Here is a 26,137-nt window from a genome sequence, read left to right as displayed (position 1 = left end):
AGATATGAATATACGCATGTATATGAATATATATATGAATATATATATGAAAATATATATGAATATATATATGTGAATATATATGAATATATATATGTGAATATATATAAATATATATGAATAGATATATATATGAATATATATAAATATATATATATATAAATATATATATAAATATATATATATATATATATATATATATATATATATATATTAATATAAAAGATTAATTGGAATCAAAATCGGGAATCGGAAAAATCGACAAATATTGGGATATCGGAATCAATATTTGAATCAAAATATCGGTGCCTATTTTCCGATGTCAAAATGATTCTTTTAATTGTCTCTTTTTATTTGATGTTTTTTTAAACAAAATCTTCCATGTCTGGTAATAATGATAAAATAATACATATTTATTGATTTTATAATACCAGCAAAGCTAATATCTATAGATCACCCTCCACAAGTGTAATTTTACGTTTATATATATATATATATATATATATATATATATATATATATATATATATATATATATTGAACATCTGGGTTTTTTGGGGTTTTTTTTACAGAAATCTGGGAAAATAACAACTCTATGGTTAAATATTTAGAGATTTTAAAAGAATCAGAATAGGAATCGGTAACTGAATCGAGTCGGTAGTTGTTGTATCGGAATCAGGAAAAATATTTGAATTGTCCTATCACAAATATATATATATGTGTGTGTGTGTGTGTGTGTGTGTGTGTGTGTGTGTGTGCACGTGTGTGTGTGTGCGTGTGTGTGTGTGGCGTTAGTTTTATGCCAATTGCTCGTCTGTACTCCAATCTATGCTCATTCGTTTGCTAAACTTTAAAAAAAATACTCTACCCGCTTAAACCACTATCAGCCATTTCCCATACTCTGTATCTGAGCCTTAATCTAAATGCAGATTCCATGGGCAAAGCTTCCTTCCTGGAACTGCTCGCTTGTGGAACACTGTTCCACTGGCCTGCTTCCAGGTCGACTACAATTTGGTAGCTTTCAAATCCAATGTAAACAAGATCTTGTTGAACTGTCCATTTCGTAAATTCTACCCAACCTACACCATTAACGATTATTACACTATCAATTTACACTCATTAACCCTTATCATCAGGTCGTATTTGGACATTGATTAGTGGTGGCTTTCTTATAATATTGCCTTCAATAAGTTTCCAGCCCTTCTTTTGTACAAGCATTAAACATTTTCGTAGACTCTTTAAAATTCAGTATGTTATTGCTATACATTTTATGAGAAAACTGACCAGTTTTTATAATTTCAGGTTCAAATGAACAGCTACAACAGGAATTAGAATACACCCTACTAAAGCCTTAGTGGTGAATTTGAAAAATGCATTCTGGACGTCATGACACTTCAGAAGAACGATATGCAATAAAATTCTGTTTTAGACTTGGAAAATGTTACAGAAACGTATGGAATGATTTTGAACTATCTTGCACAAAGCGAGTATCAGTTTTTGAATGGCGTAAGAAACTCAAGGAATGGCGTAAGAGATTCAAGGAAGATAGTACGAGATGATGAGTGATGTGGGAGGAGTAACGACGTCAGAACATCGGAGTTGATTGGCCAAATAAAGAATTTCATGGAAAAGGGCCGTCGTATTTCTATAGAGTCAATAAGTGCAAACTTTGAGGTCAGTGTAGAAACTGTACACAACATTATTCATGAGGAACTGAAGATGTAGAAGATTTGCGCGGTTTGTCTTAAAAGTGCTCAGAGAAGATCGGAGACAATTTCATCAAGATAGGCATGAAGACGATTCCTCGCCTTCCTAATGATTCAGACCTTGCCCCCTGTGACTTTTAGTTACTTTTTAAACTCAAAGAAAACCTTAGAGGTTGTCATTATGAGAGAATCGAGGAGATGAAAGATGCTGTGACGAGGAGAATTGATACGGTAACACAGGAGGACTTCCATGAAGCTTCCCAGAATTTGTTGGAACGGTACAAGTGTACAGCAGTCGGAGGAGATTTCCTAGAAAGGTACTAGGGTATCATGTGTGTACTATCAACAGAAACACGAAAAAGTCTGGAATACAAAAAATAAGTCTGGAAAATCATTTAAGGCAACTTATGAATTTTAATATATATATATATCTATATCTCTGTGTGTGTGCGTGTGTGTGTGTGTGTGTGTGTGTATTTGTGATTGTCCGGTGTAAACTCGTGTATGTATTGCGCGTGAGTGTTTTGCTTACCCATTAAATACAGCCCATTTAATACGAGACAGTTTTTCTATCAAAACATTTACGCACACACATATATACATACACACACGCACACACACACACGCACACACACATATATATATATATATATATATATATATATATATATAGTGAAAAAATGACAACAAATATATATTTCAAAATTCATGATTATTATATTATAATTTATTCCTTTCATTCGGCTGATATTTACAATTCTTGACAGTATCTGTTTCGTAGCGTAAAATCAATCACTGTATCATTATATCAATACGTGAATCTATTATGTATTTAACTCATCAGAAGAAATAGCAAAAATCAATCCACCAAAAGGAAATGAAGTGTGATTTGACATGACTAAAATCCGAAAATTGGAAGAGAAGCTCCAAATACCTTTAATGTGTTTCCATTACGTCATTTTGAATTTTAAATATATATATATAATATATATATATATATATTATATATGTATATATACATATATAATTTATTAATTATTGCTTAATAATTACTGCATGCATAAAAGTAAGTCATCTATATACATGCATGTTGCAGAGTTTACTTCTCATCAGATGACTAACTTTTATGCACGTAGTAATTACCAATAAAATTTAAATAAAATAAAAAAGTAATACGGGCGAAGAGAAATGTAAACAAAGGGCAAATAACTCCTTTCTGAAAATAAAACACGCTCAGAAACAAAGAAATCAATCGCTAATAAAAAGAATAAATAAATATTCAACAATCTTATATATATATATATATATATATATATATATATATATACTAGTTTATTGTTATATAAACATGCTCACATCCCGCTGCTACAAACAGCCACTTGTTTCAATCAAACAACAGATATCATCAGGCAGCGACTTGACTATTCAAATGTTCAACGACTAATAGCTTATTTATTCATTGAACATTTGAATAGTCCAGTCGCTGCCTGATGATATATGTTGTTTGATTGAAACAAGTGGCTGTTTGTAGCAGCGGGATGTGAGCATGTTTATATAACAATAAACAAGTATTATCAGCTCTTTTTATTGAGCACTATCTAACAACCTCGTTGAATTCACTAATCCATTACTTTTGAATAAAAAAAAACCCCGAGTGTATATATATATATATATATATATATATATATATATATATATATATATATATATATATATATATATATATATATATATTAAAAGTACTCCTCGTTGACTGGGTTCAAAAACAGTCTACGGAAAATGGACTCTGATTTATGAAAGTATTATAGGTTATGAAAAAGGAAGGGTTGTAAAGAGATAGCTTCGAATTTGGGGATATCAAAACAAAGCAAAATATGATGAAAGTAAAAATAAAATAGATAAACCTCATAATTTATTATATCATACCTGTTCACACTGAAACACTTATCACAATATTCTGTGGATCTATATTAAAAAACCTTGTTAAACTTTGTGATATATTTCCATTCTATGGAGGTTAGGCGCGAACGAACACCCCATAATTTTATTATACCATATTTCTTCAAACTGAAACATAATTATCAAAGTATACTTACGCAGATAGATATGAACAGTCTTTATTTAAGTTTGTGCCTATTTCCATTTTATTGAGGCCAGGAACGAACGCAGAACCCACAATTTTATTATACCATCCCTATTTAAGTTAAAACATACTTATCAAAGTATTATTATGAACATCTATATCAAAAACACTTGTAAACGTTTTTTTTTTAATTTTTTATTTCCATACTTTGTGGACCAGGCGCGTAGGCAGACCCCACAATTTTAATGAATCATCATTATGTCAGATCAAACATACCCATTCCTGTGTCTCGATACATCTTCTATCATTATATGTGATCAGTTTTCTATAATAGTCAACAATATAGGAGCCTATTCGTGACCAGACACACACAAAGACGTTCAGATTTATATATATATATATATATATATATATATATATATATACATATATATATACATATATATATACATATATATATATATATATATATATATATATGTTTAAAGAAAAAATAGAAAAAACCGAATGAAATTATTAAAAAATCAACGTTTCGTCCTTGTTTCCGAGGACATCTTCAGGATAATTGAAATAAAAATGTGATAAAAGAAAAAGTCATAGATCGTGCGAAAAAAGACAGTTTTTTAAAATCCAACCCATGTCGGGAAAGGACGAATTCCTTACACATATATATATATATAAGAACGGAGCTGTAGAAGAGAAGTTTACGAAAAGTTTGTCTTATTCGGCTGAATGCTAGATACCTAGCTATCAGCTTTGGAGTATTCTACCGAATAATAAAAAAAAAACTTTCTTAAATTTCCACTTTACATCTTTGGTCTTATTCTTATTTATCGTAAGCTCTACTATCGTCAGCGAATGTATTGAGCTTTTTCATTTGGTTGGGATTAAGATATAAATGACAATATTTATATTGGGTTTTGGAATTTGCTTTTTCCTTGATTAGTTAATTCCTCCTCAAAAGTTTTCAGTTTTTATTAATTACCATTTCTACTATATATATATATATATATATATGTGTGTGTGTGTGTGTGTGTGTGTGTGTGTGTGTGTGTTTTATCTGTTTGGCTACACATGTTTCCGATGTTGAGCCATGTTTACGATCCAACAGCTTCGTCAGGTCTCGCAAAAGTAGTTGTTAGTCATTGAAAAAAGGTGTTTTTAAGAAAAAAAAGAAAGAAAGAAAAGGGGAGAGCCGGGTGTTGACAATATTTCAGTTTTGAAGGTTAAAGATACATTCGATTGTATTGTGTGTTGGGGGGTAGCAGATTCGGGTAGGCATGGGTGGAGATATATGAATATAGTTAGGTGGAGGTGGAGAGAGGATGATAAAGAAAAAATTGAGGAGGGAAGGAGAGGAGGAGGGGGAAGTTTCAATATTTTGGTCTTAAATTTAACTGCCTTTTGGTTTTTCAGCAAGGTATATTAAATAGATGGGAGAGGGAGAAAGAGAGGGAGAACGAGAGGAAAAGAGAGGTAGAGCGAGAGGGAAAGAGAGGGAGAGAGAGAGGTGGAACGGGTTAGTGTAGATGTCATTTGTTGTACCTATTTACTATGCCTCCCCACGGGACAGAGTTAGACACCAGGGTCGTTTTTTAACGTGGAGAAGAGGTACAAAAATAAAAATTGTCTCAATCGTGAAGGATTTCTCCTCCGCTGAAAGAGAACAAGAAATGGAATTGCAGCATCTGAAGAACACGTCGGCGAGTTCCTTTCCGTTTATAATAAGTTTATTTTATATTACATAGGTTAACGCGCGTGGACATTCGCATACATACACATACATATATATATATGTACCCTTCTAGGCAACCACATACAGACACATACGTACACGCACATATATATAAAAAAAATAAATGCAGACATACATGGGTTCATAAGTAGATATACACACACATATACATAACTCTTATACATATATGCACACTCACAAAGATATATCGGCACATATACACATATATATGCATATTTATACACACACGCCCACTTATATAAGTATATGTGGAGATAAGGTCTTAAGTAAGAAGTAGATCTACATACGCACAGACATACATACACATACATATGCGTCTACTCTTACACACGTATCTGCAATTACATAAGTGTTAATAAAAATATTGGCACGTAATCATGGCCCAACATCATATGTAGCCAAACAGATAAAACGGTAATAAAAATAAAACACATATTTGCTCTGCAATAGTATTGAGTACTCTCTTCAAGTTTTACTAATTACCAGTTTTACCAAATATATGTGTGTGTGTGTGTGTGTGTGTGTGTGTGTGTGTGTGTGTTTCCTTTTCTTTCTCCTTTGAATCGTTCTGGCATGCTGCCGACATTCTTTCTTCCGAACAAAAAAAAACAAAAAAACGCTAAGCTATATATATATATATATATATATATATATATATATATATATATATATATATATATATAGTGATTTATTAGTGATTTATTTCGCGGCTGGGTACTCTTCAGAGCACACAACGCTTATTACTGTCTCCATTCTGTTATCCCAGCCCAGGAATTTTTCCCGGTGCGTCAATAGACGAATCATCGAGGCGAAACTTCGTCTTCAACTCAGTCTCCGACTCTCAGACTTAAAACTCTTAGGCTTTTGTTTGTTTGATTTTCTGACGTCACTACTAAGGTAAGTAACCCGCTCACACTTTGATTATGTCCGTATTATTGTTTTAAATTCCGATATCTTATTATAAAAGTTCTAATTGTAAATATGTTTTTGTTTTGCTAAGTTATTAATTATGCTTGAATATTTGACTCCAACAATATTGTAATCGTTTTATCTTTCCAAATTCCTCTTTGCTTTGGAATATTTCCTATTCAAACATCTACATCTCTGCAATAATTGTCTCCTTCATTAGGTGACTCGACGACGTCCGGGAGTGTTAATATACAACAATAATCGACATACCAAAAGTAATGTCAGTAACTCTAGAAAACGGCTTTCAGTTGATAGTGGAAAGTTAGTGGAATAGGGCTGGAATAGGACAGTAATATTTTATATTTTTATGGCGAAGCTTCTTTCTTTCAACTAATAATCTTCCCAAGCACCGGTTACCGTGGAAAATGACCAGGACGAGATCCGATAGAGATCAAACTCCGCAGCTTAACTTCACAGGCAACATGAATCGGAACAAATACATTGAGGACATTAACAAGTCTGCTGCAAAAAGGTAGGCTCCCTCTACCGTACTAGAAAATTAATCACTAATGAAAATTAATCAATAATGAATTCCAATTCCAATAATAAAAAAATAATCACGATCACAAATGGTAACCCCTTATATTCCAATATGACTTTCTTCAGATGAAAAGAAGAGAAAGACAAAGAATCAAGGTGCTTTAATAAAATCAGGGAAGATGTTTACTTTTACAATTAATTCACCCCCCAAATTATATATAAGATGATAAATACAGGGTGGGCCAAAATAAGGGTCCTATTTTTTAAAATTCATAAATTCATGTAAGTTTTAAGAAGTGTTTTTCGCCCAAAATTTGTTTTGTTTATTTCAAAAAAATCTCGGAAGGGTCAGTCTACACACACATAAAGTTTGGTGAGTTTAACTTTTATTTTGTGCAAGTTATTCAAATTTAAAGATAGGACCCTTATTTTGGCCCACCCTGTATAAGATCCTACCAGTTTTAGGTGATTGCAAAGCTTGCCGGTAAAAATAAAAATTAATTAAAAACAATGTTTTAAAAATGAAGCGTTGATGGTAAGCTCCGCATATAATTGTAAAGTAAAATGATCATCCGTGTTCTAAGCGCAAATGCTAATAAATTTTTTCTATCTTGATGGGGTTTGTAAGTCATATAATTAATTGGTTTTAGGGAAAACTTGGAAGTAAACGTTTAATAAAGACAGATTTTTTTTAAATAAAAATTCCCGTAAAGGAATCAGTTTTTGATGTAAATTTAAGTCGTTAATGATTAAACATTTTCTAACCCGATAGCGTTTTAATGACATATAACCCGATAGCGTTTTAATGCCATATAACCCGATAGCGTTTTAATGACATATAACCCGATAGCGTTTTAATGACATAAAACCCGATAGCGTTTTGATGACATATAACCCGATAGCGTTTTAATGCCATATAACCCGATAGCGTTTTAATGACATAAAACCCGAGAGCGTTTTAATGACATATAACAATATCTTATCAAAAGAGAAATAGCTGTATAGAGATAATTGTATCGGTACGGCATCTGATAAAAAAAGAAATTTTTAAGAAATAACAAATTAAAAAAAAAAAACGACCAAAAAGTAAATAGGTGGTTATATGTAAACGGCTTAATACTGATGGTAAAATTATGATTTTAACCGGATCTATAACCCCCAAGTCCGGATGGCAGTACAGAAGTAGATAAAATTTTCCCGTAACCCCCCCTCCACACACAGACATATTCACAACTGATTTTTTATAAGTAAGAAATATGAAGAAAAATGGTTACACGTTCTAAAAGGAAGGCGGTATTTCATGTGTATTTTATATGCGAAACGGATTACTATTCAACTGTTCTCGTTATTATTATTATTATTATTATTATTATTATTATTATTATTATTGGCTCACATGGAGCTTTCACACAAGTCAACAAACGATCTAATTGGAGACCTGTGGTGTTCTCTGGAAGCTGAGTGACAACAAGTCTCCCCAGACGTCCAGCTCTCTCCTTCTCTTTTGATAGCATTTGCAAATAAATTTACATCATCGCAACAGCCTCTTACCATTGATTTCTCGCTGGTAGTGGCCATTGGTTTAAACTGGAATTTTAGTGGAACTAAGCCTCCCCAAGTTCCCAGTTCTCTTCGCACTTGTCCAGCGGAGGTCTGACCAGTGCTTTCTCCTCGGTCTTTCCATCCTCCTTGACCCTTCTCGGCTCTTTCGTATCACTTTTCTATTAGAGGGGGAACGGTGGGGAAACAATGGAAGGGGATGCATGATGGGGGTGTAGAACATGTAGATCTGCAGCTTCGGTGTTCATCATTCCATGTAGCGCTTCTTCGTTATATTGTCTTGTGTTATTCTTCGCATTCAAGGGTTTTCCTTAAAATTTAGGCCGTTTTCATTATCGTTAGGCGTTGTATTTTTGCAGCTATTCCTTTGATTCAAATTTCTGCCATTTTTTTCCAGGTTGTTCGGAATTGTTCCTAGTGCTCCTACTATTATCGATACTATTTTGATTTTCTTCATCATCCAAATCCCTTTTAACTCTCTGGCTAGTTTTGTGTTTCTCCTTTTCTTTCATACTCAATCTGTGGTCAGCTGGGACAGCAAAGTCTACGATTTGATAGGATTTCTCTTTCTTGTTAATTATTACGACATCTGGTCTTCTTGCTTGGATGGGTTTGTCCGTCTGTATGTCCATGTTCCATAGGATTTTGTGGTTCTGGTTTTCGAGTGCTGTTGCGGGTTTATGCTTGTGCCATTTATATGTACGCTCAAAATGCAGCCGTTTGCACAATTCCCAGTGCACCGCCCTTTTCACTTGGTCATGTCTGTTTTTGCATTCCTTTTGAGCCAGTTTGCTGCACTCTCTTACTATATGGTTTATCGTTTCGTCACTTTGTCCACAGAGTCTGCATTTGCTGTTTTCTTGTGTTTTATCGATCCTTGCTTTGATATGGTTTGTTCTTATTGAGTTATCTTGTGCTGCAGTTATTAGAGATTCAGTTTCTCGGTTTATATGTCCTTTTCGCATCCATGTCCAGGTGTTTTCATTATTCTCATCTTTGTCATTCTTATGAATCTTCCGTGGAGTTGTTTCTCTTCCCATTTCTCTTTTCTTGTTTTGTCATTTGTCTCTGTTTTCTGTTTTGTTGGTTTTCTCCGTGTCTCTCGCTGCCATAATTATCCGTTCAGTGTTTTGCATTATTTATTTTTCTAGTTTTTTTTTGTGTCCTTCACGCAGTCTTCTATACAGATCAGTCCTCTCCCACCGTCTTTTCTTTTCACGTAGTGTCTGTCAATATCGTCCTTTGGGTGTAGTGCATTATGCATGGTCATGAGTTTCCTGGTTTTCTGGTCGAGCTGTCTCAGTTTTTCTTTTGTCCATCTTATAAACCGTCCAGAGTATCTTACTAGTGATACTGCTCATGTATTTATACCTTTTATTAGGTTTCTGTTATATAATTTCGTTTCCAGGAGTTTTCTTGTTCTCCTGAGGTATTCCTTTCCAGTTTTCTCTTTCATTTCAGTTGCTCTGATGGTGTCCGCTTCCAGAATTCCCAAGTATTTATAGTCGTCTTGTTCCCCTAGTGCCCTCATTTCTGTTTGGTCGGGTAGTTCCATGCCTTCTGTCGTTTACAGTTTTCCCTTTTTTATAACTAGTAGTGCGCACTTTTCCATCCCAAATTCCATTTGGATATCTTGGCTGAGGATCCTGGTAGTGTTAATTAGTGTCTCTAGCTCCTTTTCAGTCCTTGCAAAACGTTTCAGATCGTCCATGTACATCAGGTGGTTCATTTTTTCTTCTGTATTGGGGAACTTGTATTCGGCTTGGCACTTTCTCAGAATACTATTCAATGGCATTATGGCTATGATGAACAGTAATGGTGATAATGTGTCTCCTTGGAAGATGCCTCTTTGTATGTTAATTTCATGTCAGTTCCAGTCGCCATGTTTACATTGCATTTTCTATTACATTGGTGATCCCGCTTGGTATTTTATACATTTTTAGGCATTCTATTATCCATGCTTGGGGGATCTTGTCGCACGCGTTTTTGTAGTCGATCCATGCCATGGCTAAATTTGTCCTCTTCTTTTTTACCTCCTTTAGGATCTTTTGATCAACATATAACAGATCATGTGTTCCTCTTTTCCCTTTTTGACATCCTTTCTGTTTCTCGATTATTCAGGGAGTGGTAGATTTGTTCCCTCAGTTGTGCTGTTAGTATCTTCCACAAGGTGGGTAGGCACGTGATTTGCCTATAGTTGCTGGGGACAGTTCCTTTCTCTGTGTCCTTCTGGAGCAGTGGGATTCTACCTTTTGTTATCCAGTCTGGCACGTTTGCTTCCTGTATACACCTTCTCAGGTTTTGGACGAGCCTTTCGTGTAAGGTTGTGAATTTTTTGAACCAGTATGCATGTATCCCGTCGTGCCCGGGTGCTCTCCAGTTCGCCATTTTTCCTGTGGTTTTCTTTAGGGGTTCCTTGCTGATTTCATTCACTGTTCCTTCTTCGATTTGTTGTAATTCTTCTTTCATGTCTTTCAGCCATTCGGCATTTCTGTTGTGATCTCGTCGCTCTTCCTATATTTTATATATACTCAGTAGAGTTATGTTTCTGTCGGATTTGGTTGTTCTGTTTTTGTTTTTCCTCCGTTCACATTTTGGTGGAATTGTCTTTCATTAATTTCAAATGTTCTGTTTTGCTTGCATTGTTCAGATTTATATCTATATCGTCTCAATCTCGCTTCTTTTGCTTTTATTTTTTGTCCAGTTCTTCATGTCTCTTGTTTGGCCTCTCCCCTGCCAGTTACATTTCCAATATTCCGTTTTCTCCGCATTGCTTTCTTCCTGTTGATCATTCTGGTTTCTTTTTTATGTTTGTGTATTTGGGTTTCTAGTCTTATTTCCCATCCAGGTTTTGTCGGTCCGCTTGTCTCCGGTTGTTTTTCTGATTTTAGATTCATACTTACCATTTTGGCGCATGCGTAAATGAGGTTGTTTAAGTCTGTGATTGTATTTGTTGGATGTGTTGGAGGAGCTTGTTAACCTTATCTGTTTGTGTTTTTAACTTTTTCTGCTCTTGGTTCTTTAACGATGGGAGTTTTGTTTTTTTTCCTCGTTCATGAACTGTGTTATTTAATTTGCTTCATTCTCTGTTATGTTGTTTCATTGTTCTCGGTTTGATGACGTCGGTCATCGTAGGTATTGGGCCTTTGATGTTTTTACTTGTGAGGCTTCAACTTGTGCGGTTTTTCTACGGGCAGTTCCGTTGGGGTGTTTCTTGTTCAGTTTCATAATTTATTTTTCGCTGTATTTCTGCTAGTTCTAGTTTAGAGAGCCAACCTTTCTTGAGTGTCAGTCTTGCTTGGTCCGTAGAAATAAAAAAAAAACAACAAATAAATAGAAATAAAATAAAGAAATAAAAATAAAAAATAAAAATTATTTTTTTTAATTTTTTTTATTTTTATTTTTATTTATTTATTTATTATTATTATTATTATTATTATTATAATTATAATAATAATAATAATAATAATAATAATAATAATAATAATAATAATAATAAGAAGAAGAAGAAGAAGAAGAAGAAGAAGAAGAAGAAGAATAAGAAGAAGAAGTACCCACTGGGTATTTTCACAGGTAATCATCGGAGATTAGTTAGTGACAACAATCGGTGGTTTTCTCTGGTGTCTCGATGACAGCAAGTCTCCAAAGATTCCCATTATTCTCCATCTCTTTCGAACACCTTTGCAAATGAATTTGCGTTATCGCAATAGCCGCTTGCCATTGATTTCTCACTGTGAATAACGATTGGTCTTCACTGAAATTTGGGTGTCAATATGCCTCCTCGATGTTCCAGTTCTCTTCGCACTTATCCAGTTATGGTCTGATTAGCGCTCTCTCCTCCCTTTTCTCTTCTTCGTCCCTCTACATTATTTACTGTCGTGTCAATCAATGCTAACACTACAAATACATATTGAGGAGGTTATCTTACAATTTTGCAATTTAAGTTTTCTTCGTTCCATTTTTTTGTTTTTTTTAGATGTTGTTCTTCTGTTGCAGTTCCTAAACGACCGACAGAGCATTTTTAATCCATGTGGATTATGCCCTCATATCACGATTTTCCTAACAATTTAAACCGTTTTCATTATTGATGTCCAATGTATCTTCCAAGCATTCCCCTGTATTATTATTATTATTATTATTATTATTATTATTATTATTATTATTATTATTATTATTGCCTCACAAGGATTTTTCACACGGATCATCAAAGATCTCTCATTGAAAAATACCTGTGGTGTTCCCTGGAAGCTGAGTAACAACAAGTTTCCCAAGATTTCCAGTACTCTCCACCTCTTTCGATAACATTCGCAAATACATTTCGTTTAGTCATTATTGTTATTGTTTCTGTTGTTGTTGTTGTTGTTGTTGTTGTTGTTGTTGTTGTTGTTGTTAATATTGTTATTATTATCATTGTTATTGCTATTATCATTACCGCTGTTAGTATTTTTATTATGATTATTATTATTGTCATTGTTATTAACATTATTATCATTTTTGCTACTACTACTACTACTACTACTATTATTATTATTATTATTATTATTATTATTATTATTATTATTATTGACTAACAATGAGCTTTTACACAGGTCATCAAAAATCTCTCCTTGAAGCCTGTGGTGTTACCTGAAAGCTGAGTGACAACAAGTCTCCCCAGATTTCCAGTACTCTCCACCTCTTTCGATAGTATTTACAAATAAATTTGCATTATCGCAACAGCTGCTTGCCATTGAGTTTTCGTTTACAGCGGAAATCGGTCTACACTGGGATTTGAGTAGCAATAAGCCTCCCTAAGGTTCCGGTTCTCTTTGCACTTATCCAGCGGAGATCTGGTCAATGTTATGTCCTCGGTCTTTCCTTCCTACTTGACAGTACTTGGCTGTTTGGTCTCAATTTTTTAGGGAAGCAGTGATGTGGTAATTGAGGCTGTGGGGGTGGGATTAGAGAACTTATATATATGCAGCTTCACTGTTCTTAGTCCATGTAGCACTTCATGTTTTGCCTCTACAGCAGTGTGTCTGGTCCGCACTTGTTGCTTATGTGTTTTAGTCTCCACATTCAAGGGTTACCCTTAATATTTCAGCTGTTTTAATTATTGGTGTTCGTTGTATTTTTCCAGCCATTCCTTTGATTCCAATTTCTCTCATTCTTTTTTTTTTTTTTTAATTTTTCGGGATTGTTCCTAGTGCTCCTACTATTATAGGTATTATTTTGATTTCCTTTACCGCCTATAGCCATTCCAGCTCTCTGGCTAGCTCTGTGTATTTGCTCCGTTTCTCCTTTTCTTTAATATTCGCCCTGTGGTTAGCTGGAACCGCAAAGTCGGTAATTTAACAGACTGTTTCTTTTTTGTTAATTATGACGACATCCGGTCTTCTTGCTTGGACGAATTTATCAGTTTGTATGTCCATGTCCTATAGGATTTTGTGATTCTCGTTTTCAAATACTGTTGACGGCTTATGTTTGTACCATTTGTCTGTGCGTTCGAGTTGCAGCTGTTTGCATAATTCCCAGTAATTATTATTATTATTATTATTATTATTATTATTATTATTATTATTATTATTATTATTATTATTATTATTATTGCTGTTGATGTTGCAGTTAGTAATAGTATAAACAGCAGTAGCAGCAAGAGAAGTAATAGAATAATGACCATGATGATGATGATGATGATGATGATGATGATGATGATGATGATGATGATTAAACGAATAGATAGACTGACAGACAGACATGTTGTAATCTTTTCTTTAAAATGAATTTAGTCGTATGAGTTGTCAATTAATAGTTCAAATGAAAATTGATGAAAAGGAAACCAACGGTGAAATTATTAATCTTTAACCTTTCACCAATTCAGTCGCCATCTTAACATTAAGGCTTTCTGACCGCAGACAAAATGGATGATTTAATTAGACTAAAAAAAAAAAAATAGATTAAAGACAAACGAGATTTTGCACTAAAAATGTTAATGTCATTTGTTTTTGTTTTTTTTTTGATTCCCGGAAGAAACCAATAAGGCAGGAAAAGAGAAGTTTAATTTCACAAACTAAACGTGAATTTCATTCCATGATTATCTTTATTTGCCATGATACTAATTCCAGGTCACTGTTTTTTTTTCGGAATCAAAACCAGGTCGCATGGAATCTACACTACTGAGCAATACTGCTCAAAGTACACAAGAACTAGCACTGATATCGGATATTCTTACCACCATTAATTAACATTTTCATAAATGTTTTCATATAACTGAACACGTTCTGCTAGACCGTCATTATTGCATATTTACTTCAAATTTGTAAACGTTCAACAGGCGCCGGTGAATGTTGACTAAGTCAATAGTTTTGCACGAGGGGATTCAATGACGCATCTCTACGCATCGGGGGTTGCTTTCGTAGAGTCTCATACTGGCAATATCTTCAAGAGAGATAAAATTTTAACACGTTAATGCAAAAATGCATTCATCAATTTGAAACCCACATTTGATCTATTAAGGCGGAATGAACACTAGAAGACATTACTTTTGATACATCCCTCATTAATACCGACACATATTTTCTAGTTATTTAATTACTTTGCTTGCGGCCGATCTGTATTCGCAGCAAAATCATCTTACCAAGTTATAATGTGCACTATAAATGTCATAAATGCCAGCAACATTATCTTTCATCTAAATCAGTTAGATAACATAAAATAGGGGAAAAAGAAAGAAAACGTCTCATCTAGATCTTATCACACACAGCGTTGACTAACTTCGTTGATCTAAAGAGTACGTGTGTGTCAACGTAACTTTGCTGTTAGGAGAAGTGTGAATTAATTTAAAAGTCGTCATCCCTCACCCCCATAGTTGATTAATTTTCATATTTAGTATATATAAATACGTTTTAATATGAGCACATGGCTCTGTGCATATATCAATTTTATATTCTATAATGCACACACACACACACACACACACGCGCACACACATATGTTGTTTTGAAAAAAGAAAAAAACGAATGAGTTTATAAAATGTGATCACTGTTTCGTCACTATTGCAGCGGACATCCTCCGGATATTAAAAGGGAAAATGCAGAAAGAGAAAACGATCATAGACCATATTTAAATGAAAAGGAAACAGCGTTAGAATACTACCAATAACGGGAAGGAAACTATAAATGCGTGTGTTTACCATTTTATAAATTCATTCGGCTTTACTTTTTTTCAAAAGAACATAACGTCAAGGATCGCTGGTATTTATATATATATATGGAAAAAGTTTTTTAATTTTTTTTCATAATATTATTATTTTGTATTCCTGCACGTCACCAATTAAAAACGAATAAAGAAAAGTTATAAGCTTTTATACTTTTCGCATTCTTTTTTATTCATATATATATATATATATATATATATATATATATATATATATATATATATATATATATATATATATATATATATATATATGATCAACACTGCTGGGAGGCATGATTTAATATACTGTTTTGTTTTTAAATCCCGAAACAGTGTTTCATGGTGAACAACTAGTGATCCCTTAAATTAACATTGGAACTATAGTGAATTCGAGATTGCAGGTGATTAAATAACTTACTGACAAAATAGGTTTTTAACGAAGGATGAAAAATATTAAAGTTAAATACGTTTTTTTTTTTTACATAGTTTTAAAGGTTAAAAAATTTCCAAGACTATATATAGATTATATTTGGAAATAGTATTTATTTACTTATACTTCCTTTTTATATATACCAATTCTTATTTAAGAAGTTCGGTGTAATTACAAGGCACATAATGAGCCAATGAGAAAGGCCTATATTCCAAATTTCATGATGTTGACCACCTTAAACTTTATTCCTTTAATTCAGTTGGCATTTACAATTCTTGACAGTATGTGTTTCGTAGGATAAAATCATTCACTTAATAATTATATCAATCAATAAATCTTTTTTCCCTTTACTTATCAGAAGAAATAGAAACTATCAATCCACCAAAAGGAAATAAGATGCATTTGGACATGATTAAAAAATCAGAAAATTGAAAGAAAAGCTGGAATTACCTTATTATTTGCTTACATTACGCCATTTTGAACTTATATATATATATATATATATATATATATATATATATGTATATATATATATATATATATATATATATATATATATATATATATATATATATGCCCGGGTGGTTTGGGGGTGTATGCTGAGCAAAAAAAAAACACAAAAAAACGGTCAAATGTTTTAACTTTGACCCCTATTATGACCCCTTAACATGTATTGTTTTAGGTTCAAATCAAGTTATTAAGTTAGATGCATTTTCCCAAATCTCAGTACATTGTATATCAAATTTGAGTCTGTAGATTAAAGATTGACAGAGTTATTGCGTAGGAAAATGTACACACGCATACACAGACAGACCCACAGACACACAGACACGTTCACTTTTATAGATATACTAGCATTTCACCCCAGTGTTACCCGGGTGTTTGGATTCGTGTATTGAGCAAAAAAAAAAAGTGGTAGTAGAAAGGCAGACTCGAACCCGTACCGCGAAGGACGAAAAGAACGGGGGAAAAACCTGACGTCTTTGTCGTTACGCTCACCGCCAAACCGGAGGTGACATAGGTTTTGATTAAGGCTTGACAATAGAAAGAAGAGGATGACTTTCAAATATATCGGCGAAAAAAGCGACCCCGTTGTAGAAAATTGCTCAGCTGAAGGTGAAGACATTAATGTTTTTAGCCAATTTTTCGATATCTGTCGTCTGAAAGGTCAAACTTCAAAACGATATTGATCTTGTAAAAATCCGTCGCCTTTGCCGAAAGTTTTAGGCACAAATGCACACATACATATATTTATATATTAGTAACTAAAAATTTTCGACCCAAACTGATGAAAAAGTTTGCCCTATCTCTGAATACCCTTTATGTAAAATTTCAAATGTTTAGACAAGAAGGCATTTGAGTAATTTGGTAGAAACCTCAGAGGTCAATTTTTTTTAAAACTTTGACCCAAATTATGACCCCTCAACGTTTGTTGTTATGGGCTCAAATCATATTATTAAGTTAGATCCATGTCCAAGGAACCTATATATAAAATTTCAAGTGTTTATACCCCAAATTGTCGGAGGAATTTTGTAGAGTTCTTAAAGGTTTAAATCGTTGAACTTTGACCCCTTACTAGCAAAATTTCTGGCCAAAAATGACTTACACAGATTTTCCCAAATTTCAGTACCCTGTATATCAAATTTCGAGTCTGTAGACTTCATATTGGCAAAGGCTTAGCTTTAGTGATCTGGCAAGAACCGCTGTTTCAATGTAATTATTTTAATCTATAATCTCTTTTAATCGTATTTTCCATTACTCTAATATATGCTAACAACAATCCCAACTGGCCCATTTGATATAATGGTTGAAGTATTCGTTTATTCGTATTCGGAGATCAGGGGTCAGTCCTACGTCGGGTAATACTAAATACTTAAGAATTGGCACTTGATGCCCTCTTGCTAAACTCTAAGTATTATAAGAAGATAATCAAGGGTAAGTGCAGAAATCATGGAAATAAAATGGCGCTTTCCCTTACATCTCCGTATAGCAGAAAGAAAAGAAAGAAAAGGGTGCCTTTGGGTCACCCCGGACTATACTCGGCCATTTACCTTAGCTTTGATTGTTTATTCGATTTTTTTTTTCAAAATAAAATGTCGTCCAATGTGAAAATGGAAGAAAGCGAATCAAGCAAATATTTTGTTCGCTAACAATATTGACCAATGTGCGCTAGAAATCAGAAGAATAAAAAACTGCATGGACTTTTCAGTTATTGATTATTTTTTTCGATGACGTCAATCGGATGGAGAATCACTTTAGGTTTTGTATAGGATAATATTCTTTTTTTTTAAATCTTATTTCTAATTTCCTTCCATCATTTACCTTTAGAAATGTTGTAATGAAGCACTGCGCTCTTATAGTAATTTATTGCGTATGGGGGCGTATGAGAAAATCAGCAGGACATCTGACTAGCGAACATAGTAGTAGCAGCAACCGTCTTAGAACATATGCAAATTAAGCAAATGTGCACGCGCTGACGTCATGCGAAAAAGTTAAAAATGACAGTACGTGATCGAGCAAAGAAACCGACCGGAGGTGTTTTGACTTGTATGCGGCAGTAAAAAAATTTTTTTTTTTTAAATGCGCCGTATGGTCAGTGAAATGTGTTGTTGAAAATTACTGAAATAAATGCCTTTTATATTCACCCAAACCATGCTGAGTCGTATTTTTATAGCCTTCCATTTGTTGTTTTTTTCCAGCGACAGTAACAGACAACGTGTGGGTCCGAGCGGTTTGATATGATACGGCACGGTTCGATTGTAACGTCTCTTCATTAAACTGATATTTTGGTGAAATAAAAAAAATGAGCGAAATAACACTAGCGGCCGGTAGGAACCCCTCCTTGACTCGTGACGTCAGTTTGTAAGGTGTTTCCTGTGTAAATTCAAACAACGGCTGATGTGTATAATTTTAATTATTCGGATCGATGTTTTCGTCTTTGATGTTATGCTTACAACGTTTCAACCGATATAATCTCCGACTATCTTCAGGTGAGTCTTGGCGAACTCGGGAATCTGTACTGCGAACTCGAAAACCAGTTTAGATTTTCGAACGAAACTCTTTATTTAATCACTCGGATCCGTGGCGCAATAGATAAAAGTCGTAAGTATAATCAGTTTTACGTGACCATCGTAATTTGATACTAAGCATGCAATTACACATTATTAAAAAAGTTTACTTGATCGTGGCTGCGAAAATGAGGATAAGTCACCCACTCGCGTTGATTAAATAAAGGGTTCCATTAGTAATTCCCTAGTGATTCTCGAGTGCGATATAAATATTTCTGAGTTCTGACTAGACGCACCTGGAGATTCCATCGGTCGAAACGTTCTGAGAATATATCTAAGATGCGAACTGTAGTCGGAATAATGCAAATAACTTATATTATAAATCCTCATCTACAAAATTCCAAAGAGAAAAGTTGTTTCATGTCAGACACATGGAATTATATAGGCGAGCATAATTATATGTTATTGTTCATCTGGAGGAACAAATTATTAAACAGAAAAATACGTTTATTTTATAAACTAACTAGCGAGAGGTACCCGGCGTTGCCCGGGTGTTTGGAGGTGTGTGTGGAAACTCCGGGAGTGAGGGGGGTTAAAAAAGTAAGTATGAGGATCGAACCCGAACCATTGAAGCAAAGTTGTAAATTAAAGTGTGAAAAAAAAAAAACGTGCGACGTTAACCATTGCCCCACCGCGAGATGCTAACGGAAACACGTTTGAATTTATTTAATTACTTGGATTTGGTAGGTGCCCGTTTTAATGAGTTAATGAGGTCAAGTTTGGCTGCGGGATGGTAGTTCATTTACTGCGGAACGCTTTTTTTATTTTTATTTTCCCAAGATGTTATAGGAAAAAGACTAACCCACATGCGGCGAGCGACAAATGTTGAATATTTATCTTCCCGAAATCGAGCAAATTAAATAGACAGGCGAGATTCATTGTTAACTGTGAGAGATACATTTTCGCTTTTATATTTATAGATGAAGACCATCGTCATAAGTATTTCTAACTTGCGTTAACTAAGAACTTAGCAACTTTTTTCTCCCTTTTGTCAATGATTTCATACCCCATTCGGTTTTCGCTTAGTTCCTGTCGCATATGTTTGAAATTCCAGGATGACCAGAGAGATGAAATTCAGCTTTCCCCAGCATAAAATAAAATATTCTATACAACTAAAAGCGGCGTTTCAAAAGTACTGCATCCTGTTTGTTTACACACACACACACACACACACACACACACACACACACACACACACACACATACATATATATATATATATATTGTATTTTGTGTATAGAAAGTTGCTAGATGAGATAAGACATTCGTACCGTCGGTTTCAAGCCCGATAAATAGGACCGTTTTAGAAATCCATATGAAGCATTCTTCAGCCAATAGTCATCAATACAGATAGGTACTGACTGAAGAGATCTAGATATGGACATATAAAACGACTTTATTATCGGGCTTGAAACCGACGGTACCAATGACTTATCTCATCTAACAACTTTCTGTACACAAAATACAAGATATAGATACGCTCTTATTTTTCGGATTTTTTTATACTTGAGCACTTTGCTGGATGTCTTTTTCCAAAGAAAAACTAACCATATATATATATATATATATATATATAAATGAAAATTACAATTGAATTTACCAAAATGATCCAAGATGGTAAAATTAAAGTAAATTATAAATATTAAAGAATTAATATTTATAAAATTATCTCAGCCAGAATCCAAAGGCAGAAATCCATGGAATAATTCACAAAAATGTGTACAGGGAAAAAATAATATTAATAAAAGAAAAATAAGATGTGCTTTTCACTCTATTTCCGAGAATGTCTTATATATGCACATCTTATATTTTGTATTAATATTATTTTTTTTTTCCTTGTACACATTTTTGTGAATTATTCCATGGATTTCTGCCTTTGGATTATTATGGACCATCTTCTTCCAATTAAGAGATTTCCTTGGATTTTACTTGTACAAATGGAAATTCTTTTAACTTTCTTGAAGTTTTACATTTGGATTTTACCGTCACTGGATTTTTTATCTTCCACCAGACTATCCATTCATGTGTAATCACCTTTTTCTTTACCATATTCCCTCTGCTTAACTTATTTTGTTTTCAAGTAAGATCTTTGACTTACTTGTTGTTTCATCAAATACTTCTGCATGCAAAATCCGATCCCGCATTTTGCTAATTCCTACCCTCTGATGAGAAGGAGAATATTTCTTCGAAACTCCGCGGATTAAGGACTATCCATTTATCTAGTGTTTCCTTTTCAGATTAAATATTTTTTTAACTCATTTCAAAATTTTTTTAACATATTTTATTAACTGTTTGCTCATATATATTTATACATATATATATATATACACATATATATACATATATATATATATATATATATAGTGGACTCTCCCGTCGATTTCGACGTATGAGGAGCTTCCGCCACAACAATTAAGCTGCTCGGAAATTCACGCGGATGATTTGTTTACGATGGTGAAGGGTTTGTGTAGAACCAACCATATTTTGTGTCACTGTTAACCTTTGTCGATGCAGATTACTGCTATAGGATATAGTATACAGTAGACCGCGGGTTTTTACATCAGAGTTTCCTCCTCCTAAATGCATGTCTTAACGAGGATGGAGGGGGAATCACTCCCAGTGAATTAATGCGCCCCCAGATACCAACCTGGACATTTCTATAACTCGGTGCGTACATACAGCGCCTAGCCTTCACAAATCATCACCCGTCTGGTACTGGCCAGGTTCAACGTTGCTTAATGTCGGTGATCTGGCGAGGATCGGTGTATCAAAGTGATTGTGCCGTGTATATATACGTATATATATATATATATATATATATATATATATATATATAAACATATATATATAAACATATATATATGCATATGTGCATATATATGCATATATAAACATATATATGCATATATATACGTATATATACAAATATATGTATATATATATGCATATATATTTATTATGCATATATGCAAATGTATATGCACATATGTACGTATATGCATATATGTGAATATATATGTACATATATACATATATGCACGCACACACACACACACACACGTTGAAACGGTTGAATCAGTGGAGGCAAAACCCAGCTGTTCTTTGTGTCAGAAAATGGCAAATATTTACCCACAAAGGTCAAAGACTGACCTTTTAGACAAAAGAGCGCAATACCACATATGATCTTAATCGATAATCAAAGAGAAGCAACGTCTAATGTGATCTTGATTCCTACCGGTATTTGTGAATATATTTCTAGCTATTTTTTGCACCTATATGTTTATATTTGCCGATTTTTGTATACGTTCGTACATATTCGCAATTTTTTTGTATACGCTCGTATATATTTAGTGCATCTGTTGCTTTATATTAGGTTGGCAGGTGGAAATAAGATTTCTCCTTTCTTAGCATAATTTATTCAATGTAAGTGATCATAAACTGCATTTGTTTTTACACTTTCAGCCGTTAGGCAACTGTTCTAGTTGTGGTATTTGGACTTTTTTTTAGTTTTTGTCTTGAAATATCGATATCAAATGTTTACGGTCTTCCAATGACTTCGTGAAGTAAATTATGGGTTCCGTTCGAAAGTCCGTTTAAATATCTTAGTTCGACAAAAAACTTCCTGAATTCGACAAGATATCGATAAAGAAAGTTATAAGTTACATCGACTGAAACGTTATGAAAATTGCACCCAAGATAAGAACAGTAGTTCGAAGAATCCAAATTATACGAATTATGTTTCTCGTTTTGAATTTTGCAAACCACTTCCGAACAGTTGATTCTCCTATAGCATGGTTACACATTTAAATATTTTTGAAGCAGTTTCTTTCTCTTTTTTTTTTTTTTTTTTTTTTGAGGAAAAAGTGTACAAATATTCGGATACGAAATTTATTTAAAACCCATTTTCTTCTCATGAGGGGAATTAAAAGTAAATAAATTCGAAATTATCTGGATTGGAAAAAAATATGTGTGTGCATATGCTAAGTTTCATTTGTGATTTTGTTAAACATTTTTAGAAACTTGCTAAGAGACTTATATTTTTATTTTTACTGTTTATTCACACCAAACAGAGCAGATTACAAATAAGTCGTAAAGTACTAATATTTGGGGCCAGACTTGCAAGGAAACCAAAAAGGAAGTTCAGCAGCGAGATCTCGGTTCACATTACAATTGAACTTCTCATGTTAGTACAGTCAGGGAAGAAGGAAACCGAAAAAAGAATTCCAGATTTTAGCATTTCGAGCGAAAAAGCTATTGGAGTAGAAGGCTTTACGGCATCTAGGGAGCTTTACAGTGTAGGGGTAAAATTTTGCTGCTTGGCTGGTCAGTCGGGGATATTTACGTCGAAGGAGTACCAGTGCTTTGAGGTTGTCCCAACACCTTCCATTAAAATATTTGTAAAACAGGCACAAGGACGATAGGACAAAGGTTGGAGTTTTGCCGGCCGACAGTGCGGGACCTATTATGGTGGCAACCTTTTCCTGAACCTAATCTAGGGACGAGTAACTAGTAGCAGATGTGGCAATTATCGTTAATCTTACAAAAACTTGTAGTTTTAAGCGCTTGTATTAAAAATATAAGATACAATCATATACAATCAATAGCTGAACAGAACGATTTTTTTTTACATGGTAGGCACCATTTATCAAGGCCCGGAGGCCACTCGAGGATAAGGGTTATTGCGTGTACAGTTATCAATGGGATAATATCGTAGTAATCGTTAGTATTGGAGATTTGATAAAGTGTCTTACTTAAGGGAGCGGTTTATCAGGAATTTGTTTATGTTGGACTTGAAGACATCCAAGTTGTAGTCAGGTGGGAAACAGGCAAACGGAACAGAGTTCCACAGGTGTACACTTCTAACATAGAAGCTTTGTTCATGGAATCTACGTTTTGATTTAGGCACAGATAAAGAGTTGGGAAAATTATTGACAGTGGTTTCAGCTAGATTTTATTTATATATATATATATATATATATATATATATATATATATATATGTATATATATATATATATATATCTTTATTCGATTGATAAAATTTTAGAATAATTATAAACAGTGAACCATATTTTAGTCGATTGAATTTCCGCTATGGTTCACTTTTTTATAATATATATATATATATATATATATATATATATATATATATATATATATATATATGTATATATATATATATATATATATAACTTTTACAAATTGTTAAACATAAAATCATACAAAACCTTATCTCTAGACTCTCTCTTTTCTAATTTTGATGAAATCGATTACAGGTTTTTCATCTGTGAACATATTTAGATGTATTAACCTTTGTTATAATACAGTGCAGAGAACTAAGTGTTACAGTATCCTTTCGATGAATAGGTTTGGGTTAGTAAAGATTAATAGGATTAGTACTTAATGCTAAAATGAGCATAAAAAACATTCTAAGTGCACAGGTGATAACTTTCTGTCATGTTTGATGGGTTAAAATTTAGTATTATTAATCATTCTTAAAAAGTTTACCCTGTACATATACAAACATATACGCATAGCTTACGTTAGAGAGAGGGAGAGATAAAGAGAGGGAGAGAAAGAGAGAGAAAGGGAGAGAGAGAGAAAGATTGCTTTTAATAATAATGATAGAAAAGGCAATTATATTAATTTGACATTTAGATACGTAGATGATGATGATGATGATGATGATGATGATGATGATGATTATGGCGGTGGTGGTGGTGGTGGTGGTGGTGGTGGTGGTGGTGGTGGTGTCATGCTTTTTTTTTATTTAAATGGGGTGCACAAACGAATACTGAGGATTAAATTCCATAAAATATTAAATAAACATTTTGATTAAATACTGCCCGGGCGTAAAATACGCTTAAATATGATATTTTAATTCGTCCGAATTTCGTATATATAATTATGGAGTCGTGATTTCAAAAGTAAAAATCAACTAGAATCGAAACCGGACGCGAAACTGTATCCTTCAAGGCTGGTGATATTATCACCGTACCAATGTGACACGCATATGAACTGATTAAAAATAAGCTAAAATTAACGTACAAAATGTTTAACGGTTTTTCAATCTATACCCCCTTTTCGCCCCTTAAAAAATATTTTAACTGGCTAACGACCCATAAAAGAATGGTCCATAAAAACATCGAATCATTTGAGGCACATAGCGCCGCTCTGTGACTTTTAGTTTAGGAAGAGATAGAGTTTGAATATATGGAGACAGACAGAAGAGATAGAGTTTGAATATATGGAGACAGACAGAGAGATAGAGTTTGAATATATGGAGACAGACAGACAGAACAACAGACAGACATAGTGAATCTTATAAATTAGATTTTCATGACACGTACTCGTCTAAGCTTCAATCTATGCCCTTTGCTAAACTGTTACAAAAACACTCGTCTGGCTATAACCACTGTCAAAAATTTTCCCGCCAAATTTCTGTGCTTAGATACAAAGGCAAATTTTGTGAACAACGCTTTTATGTCTACATATAGAACTCTGTTCCGCTATCCTGCATCCAGTTGACTACAATATAACCGTCTTCAAGTCCAATGTAAACAAGTTCTTCTTGCGCCGTCCCCTTAAATAACCAAATTATTCCGAATTTACACAACTAACGATCACTAAGCTGTTGTCCCGGTGTTCACGATACACTTCTTTACCTTCTTTAGGAGTGGCCATCGGGCTTTGATAAGTGGTGACTCCCTTGCAAGGAAAAATCAAGTAAAAACTGTTTTGCTGTTAAGTAATTGTAGATCACGTGAAGAAATGTTGATAAATACGACAAGCCGATCGGAAATGGTGAGTGATGGTCTGTTCGGTTTCCACAAGCAATGATCACGCGTCCTTCTTTCTCTCGCCATGAAAACCTCGTTAGAGAGCCCGTTGGATATAGATTGATGTGTGT

The 26,137-nt window shown here is 33.7% G+C and overlaps 1 long non-coding RNA gene across 1 annotated transcript in view; it reads right to left on the bottom strand.

Moving 5' to 3' along the window:
• LOC145258025 (uncharacterized) overlaps positions 1 to 25,911 on the bottom strand; it is an 899,758-nt gene extending 873,847 nt beyond the window's left edge. The window contains exon 1 of the long non-coding RNA XR_013864036.1: positions 25,893 to 25,911. This is a non-coding gene — a long non-coding RNA (uncharacterized LOC145258025). The remainder of the gene's footprint in view (positions 1 to 25,892) is intronic.
• Between the last annotated feature and the right edge of the window lie 226 nt (positions 25,912 to 26,137).

The sequence above is a fragment of the Euprymna scolopes genome, chromosome 33 (assembly GCF_053919585.1).
Source record: "Euprymna scolopes isolate OS-2025 chromosome 33, ASM5391958v1, whole genome shotgun sequence".
NCBI classification, from domain to species: domain Eukaryota; kingdom Metazoa; phylum Mollusca; class Cephalopoda; order Sepiida; family Sepiolidae; genus Euprymna; species Euprymna scolopes.
Note: the sequence above shows the minus strand (reverse complement) of the source record. Positions and strands in the feature narration are given on the sequence as shown.